Here is a 6,000-nt window from a genome sequence, read left to right as displayed (position 1 = left end):
AGATGTCAACCCTTGGATGGAATCTACCAAAGATTATGGTTTATGTTCGGGAGGCTGAAGAAGAAGAATGGAGGATATTTGTTGTGGGACAAGAGCTGGATATCACTGAGGAGGAAGGAGGATTAGTTTTGAGAGAGGAAAAGAAAAAGAAAAAGATAAGGGGGAAACTCTCCATTGACTAACACATTCAAATGTGTTTGAACAATTTTGATGCTAAGAAGCAGCCTCTTATGGATGCGTTGAAGTAACCCTACATTAAGAAAAAAATTAAGGAGATAAGGAGAAGGTTGATAAACTTATATGCTTACAAACAATTAAAAAAAACAAAAAATATTAAATCAAATCACAATTAAAAAACTCAAACTTTTATCTATATATATAAAAACAAATAAAAGTCTTATGTCAAATAACAAAATCACTTCACTCGCTCTATTTTAGATTATATTGAATAACACAAATTAAAAAAAAAATAAAAAATGATAACATTAACGCATATAGGCCTTTACTGCTAGAAGACTGCCCATTGCCCAACTCACATCAAATTTATGCATAATAAATAGTATGTGTCATGGATAAAAAAAACACTTTATTGGCATAGTATATAATGTACTATACATGTTTTTGCACTTTGGATACTATACAATTTTCTAGGCACTAAACTACATTGTACTATCAAAAAATTATCACTTTGCGACTTGGAAGTATTTCCGGTAAATTTTTGCTGATGTGGCCACCGGCCTATGCCACGGTCCGCCATCTAGACATGTGGCATTTTTGAAATACACGTGACTGGTACCTCAATTTGAAAACTTGAAACACTAACTCTCAATTGCAAGTTTAACCTTCTTCCTCAATTTGAAAACCCTAACTCTCAATTTGAAAACCATAACTCTCAATTTGAAACCTTAACTCTCAATTTGAATAGTTGAAATGTCAGCCCCACCTCTATCAATTGAATCATTCATGCTTTTGTGGAGAGCCATCTCCTTTGGTAATGTCAAAGACTGTTGGAAATTTGGGAAGAAGATTTTTTGGTTGTACAAATTACAAAACTCACGATTGTGGCTACTTTGATTGGGAGGACAAAGTTCCAAAATCAACAAAGCAAAGGTTCATTGATTTGTACAAAGAGATTGACGAATTGAAAGAAAGTTTGGAGGAAGCTAACATGAAAAAGGTGGAGTTGCAAGGAAAATTGAATGTAATTGTTCACTCTGAGAAGAAGAAGATAACAGAGTTGAAGAAAAAGGTGACAGCTTTGGAATGCCAAAATTATAAGATGAAGAAAACTTGTTTGATTTTGGTCATTGTATTCTTGCTTTACAAGTATTTGTTTGGTTAATAAGTGAAGTGCATTGTGTTTTACGTAATGTTACAGAACATGGTTTTGTAATGTAATGAGTTGAATCTCGGTTTATGTGTTTTACAGAATGTTACGTACACATGGTTTTGTAATGTAATGAGTTGAATCTCACGGTTTTCGTGTTTACGAATGTTACGTAACATGGTTTTTGTAATGTAATGAGTTTAATGAAAATGAAAATGGAATGAAGTTGTAGAGTTATCTGGTTTCTGTGTTTCTGTAATGTTCTGTAACATGGTTTTTATAATGTAATGAGTTGAATGAAAATGAAAATGGAATGAAATTGTAGAGTTCTCTAGTTTCTGTGTTTCTGTCACTATATGTATGTAATGAAAAATGCATTTGATAATTTAACATAGCAAAAGCAAACATTAAACATCACTACACTACATCATGACTTGATAATTTAACATAGAACAAGACAACCAAGCTAAAAAAGCATCAAAACATAGAAACAAGAACAAGACACTGCCTAGATAAACCTAACATCAGTTAACTTCAACACTTCAACACATCAAACAACACATCAAACATCAGTTCACTTCTTAGACTTAGACTTCTTAGACTTCTTGGACTTCATACAAAACCCAGGATAAGCTGCATCAGCAGCAAGACCCAGGATAACCTCTTGAACTTGATGCTTGGATGGTGTTGGTGCTGATTCCCCCTCGCTTTGCTTCATTTTATCAGCTTTGGTAACCTTGGAGATTTCCTGAGCTTATGTTCGAATCCAGGTGGAACTTCTGGACTTGGTTCTCTAGGTCGACTTGACTCTCCCTCTTCCAACAACTCAATGATGCACACCCTTCCACAGTCATCACAAGGCTTCAAATTAATGGCATCATTCTCATAAACAACCTCCATGAACACTCTCTTCCCCTCCTTTGTTTTGATGAGGTCCCAAACTGCAACCAATGCTCTTTCAAAAGTTTTGGGTTCTCCCTTACCCTCAACATGGATCATCTGACCCTTGGGCATTGTTTTTTCGAATCTAAACCTATTGCATACAACCTCTACCCCTCTAGGATGGTTTTATAGATTGCATACCAAACACCATTAATTATCACCAACTATAAAGTCCAAAATTAAAACTATAACACTATTTACAAGACATTAGTCAAATCAGTTTTCAATATGTTCATTAAAGCATTCTCTTTGACAAAAAAAAAACTGTTTTCTTACATTCAAAATATGACACTTGTTCTTTGCATGACCATGTTTGAGAGAAACATACAAAACGTGACACTTGTTCATTAAAGCAACAAGTTTGAAACCATTAATACACTCTTAAAACACCAAAATGTGCTAGATCAATTTTACCAAATAATTCATGGGATGCCTTATGCTGTACTCTTTGCAGTACTTGATTCCTGAGTTCCAAGTGGTGTATTATTTGACCCTTGACTACTTCCAACTTGATCACTTGCACTTGAAGTCTTCCTTTGTACAACTCTCCTTTCTTGTGGTGGCTATATAAGAAATAAAGCATAATTAATAAAAACTTACCAAACTAAACTAAAGAATAAAGACATAAACTAAACTAAATTTTAAATTGTAGACACTTAAATGAATAAAAAACTTAAAGTAATAACTTACATTAAAATATTTTCTTCCAGTTGGAGGTAATATGTGTACTCCATCACCCATTGACACAGTTACTCTTGGTGCAAGTGGAACAGCTAATCTTGAAGCAGTCTACACAGTCATGCACAATTAATAAGCCAATGCACTCAAACTAATTTATTGAAAAAACTAAACTAAAACACTCACATTGATGTCAACTTCTCTTTCAATAGTATTAGTGTTTACACCAAGTGGAACAGTAATTGGCTCATTGCTTCCTCTTCCTCTTCCTCTTTCACCCCTAGCCCTTGTACCTTTACCCCTTGTACCTCTACCCCTTGTACTTGGTTGCTGATTAGTTGCACTCTCATCCTGTTAAAATACTTGGCCCTTCATTACTTGGAGATGGTTCATTTTGAATTCAAGGTGTCAATCTTGAAGCGATCTACACATAATACACTATGAATAAGATAATGCACAAAATATAATAAATGAAAAAATACATTAAATATATTAGAAGACTCACATTGATGTAAGTTTCTCCTTCAGGGACTAGTGTATACTCCAAAGCCTATAGGGATTTGGTTCCCTTCTTCCTCTCCCTCTTTGACCTCTACCCCTTGTACCTCGCCTTTTGTACACCTACCTTCATTCTTGGCATTCTCAGCTGTTACATTAGTTGCATCCTCAGCTGGGACATTATTCACTTCTCCTTTATTCTTCCTCACCTAATATTATATTAACATATTTAAATACAATCAAAACCACTTGTAAAAATAACTTATAAAAGTAAAAGACAAATGCATACTCACTTGTTTCTTTCTAAGTGGTGGGTCGTAGACTTGCATGACCTTATGTTGTGTTCCTCATCATTTGCATCTAGAACAATGCATTTTCCTACCCTTCCCTGCATAGTTGGGTGAAGCTTTGTCTTCGTCACTCTTCCAGTTCCCACTTGTGTCACTCTTCCAGTTCCCACTTGTGTCACTCTTCCAGTTCTAATTGCTACTCCTTCCTTCCTTCTATTCTTCTTGGAGTCCGCGGGCATCCTCCTTGCTGCTATGGGAGGCAAAATAGCGGTGCCTTTTTGTCCTATGCCACATGTTTTGACCATTCAAAGGTCAGTAACACATGACTATATATCTTCTTGTACTCTGCCACACTATACCAACTAGATACATGCTGCAATGGATCAATGTTGAGATAATACATAACTGAAATGGCATGTGGACATGGGATGCCATTCATTTCCCACATTCTACAATTTGATCTCATAGCGGTTGCATCCACAATAAAGGCCTCATATTTGTTCTTCCGGCCTCAAATGAGTTGCTTCCATTGTAATGTGCAGCCCAAAACCTATGATCTTCTTTATTTTTTCTAACTTTTGCATTATAATAGGGGAAAAGCGATCTTCGATTAGCCATTCTTTGCAATCTTCTTTTGCATTCTAGCCATTTACTTGTAATCGATATCCTCAAGCATTTCTATGATGTTCTTTTCCCTTGCTTCCACTATTGTTGAGTTAAATGTCTCGCATATGTTGTTGTCAACATAATCCGAACAAGGAAACATGCTAAAAAAAGCTCTTGACCACTGTCTTGGGTTTTGCTTCACCATGCAGTGGTGATATGCATCCTCATAATACTTTTTCATTTCATCCATGTTTTGTTCAAACTCTTGAGGAGTTCCACATTTGCTAGCCTTCCAAAACAGAAACTTATACTGTAAACCAGGGAATGTCTTCTTGAAATTGGCATATACATGTCTGGCACAATTTTTGTGCTCAGCAAAAGGCAAATAGTCTTTTATCACTTGTACAAGACCCTTTTGCTGGTCACTAATAATAGTCGACCCAAGACCCTGACCCTCACTATAACCCAAGTCTTGCATCAGCAAATCCAAAAACCACATCCAACTATATGAGTTTTCCACTTCTACAACTGCCCATGCTATTGGGAACATTTGATTGTTTGCATCTCTACCAATGGTTGCCAGTAGCTCCCCCTTGCAGTACCCCTTCAAGAAACATCCATCAACTCCAATAACTGGTCTGCAACCACTATTCTATGCATTTATAAGTGCAACAAACCCTATATACATGCGCTTGAACACTGCAGATTCATTAGGTGTAGGATGAAATAATTCTATCTCAATAGTACTCCCAGGATTACTCCTTCTTAGTTCAAATTGGTAGTCCCACAACTTTGCATATACACCGACCAACCTATTTTCCACTTCAGATCTAGAACTTTGCGCTTTTAGCTCGCTACTGCGACCACGGTGTCACATCAAGCTTAAACTTGTGCATAATATGCTCTTTCAAATCCTTCAATTTCATTTTAGGATACTTCCGTATCTTCTCTCCATATATCCTAGCAATCTATTTACAGTTAGCAATATGGACATCAAATATCCTTGAACACTTATGTTCTTCTATATAAGACTTTATCTGGAAGCTTCTCTTGCTTGTCATCCAACTAGCATATAGTCTAAATGGGCAAATCCTCAAAGACATAATGCAAGGATTCTTTTCGGTTGTTTAACTTCAACCAAAGTTGGTACCCATGAGCAAGCTGCAAAATCTTTCAAACAATCTGAGGTGATTAGGGGATGCAAACACCATCCCTAGTATTGGTTGCACATGAAATACATCGATCTTGGGATCAAAACTAGGGTACCTAAACTTCTTGGTTTTTCTAATACCATCATCCTCATCGATATCGGACTTTCATAATCACTTGAATCTATATAGTCACTATCAACATCCCCATGGTCAACTTCATCATCACTAATAAACACATTGTTGCCTTCATCAACATAAAGCCCATCCATTTCTTCTGACACCAATTATTAGCGTTCATTGCTTCAACATCATCATCATATTCAAGATTCATTGCTTGCTTTCGGCTCATTACCATTCACCGGGGGTTCATGATCACCATCATCCCAAATTGATTTCATTCTTTCAAGTCTTTTTCGTTTTTCCTTTCTTCTATCATTTTCCTAACTTCAATAAGCTCCTCATCATTATCGGACAATTCGGGCAAATCCTCAAACCTAAAATCTTCCTC

Source organism: Coptis chinensis, unplaced genomic scaffold (genome assembly GCF_015680905.1).
Source record: "Coptis chinensis isolate HL-2020 unplaced genomic scaffold, ASM1568090v1 utg1029_pilon_pilon, whole genome shotgun sequence".
NCBI lineage: Eukaryota > Viridiplantae > Streptophyta > Magnoliopsida > Ranunculales > Ranunculaceae > Coptis > Coptis chinensis.
Note: the sequence above shows the minus strand (reverse complement) of the source record.